The sequence below is a fragment of the Chrysochloris asiatica genome, unplaced genomic scaffold (assembly GCF_000296735.1).
Source record: "Chrysochloris asiatica unplaced genomic scaffold, ChrAsi1.0 scaffold00306, whole genome shotgun sequence".
Lineage (NCBI taxonomy): Eukaryota > Metazoa > Chordata > Mammalia > Afrosoricida > Chrysochloridae > Chrysochloris > Chrysochloris asiatica.
Window position 1 is genome coordinate 2,639,673 of NW_006408824.1, and position 872 is coordinate 2,640,544.

An 872-nucleotide genomic window follows, 5' to 3' on the forward strand; every position below is an offset into this window, starting at 1 on the left:
AATATATTGGAAGCAGGTCACATCCCCAGGAAGCTTTCCTTCAATTTATTGACTGCTCATAGCTGACCATATCATAGGGTTGATGACATTATGTCCAATCTCATAATTGGGGATAACTATATCTCAACAGCCAAACCACTGAGATTCCTGGCCCAGTAAAGGTGACACAAAACATTTACTGATTATTTGAAATTCAGATTAAAATGACCTGCTGGTACTGTGTTTGTTGTTTCAGTGCTTTCTGCTGGACAGGGTGCACATCCTCCAGATTCAACTTCTGCTATCTGGAAAGCGGTCACAGGGTGGTTTGAAGACTAAATAAGTCAACACAATAAAGGACTAAAAACACTGCAGTAAGTAGCAGTTGTTCTAAAGATAAATGTAGATGTGGACACACAGACCTGCAAAGCTGACACTTGAGCCCACAGCCATTTGTGACTTGCTGACCCTCACTGGAAGAATGTGGAAGCACCAATACCACTGATATATTCTTTTTAAGGTTTTTATTGCGGATTGAGTGAAAGTTTACAGGGCACATCATCAGTTTCACATTCAACAAATCATATACCTTGTTTCATTACATTGATTATAATCCCCTCCATAATTTCTCTCTATCCACTTTAGCTTTTTAAAAAACACACAAACAAACAAAAAACCCACTCAGGTATATATAATAAATTACATCTCCAAAGGGCTCATTCTGCAAGTCTGCTCCTGGCCACCAGCTCTTAGTCGTTCTCTTTTTCATCCATGAATCTAGCTAGAGTCCTCAGCCGCTCCCCCTCTCCATGCCCCCATCTCTGGTGCTGCTGCTTCTCTGGATAAGGTCCCACATTCTACTTGTGAGTTCCTCTCTTGATGGTCCTAGGGTC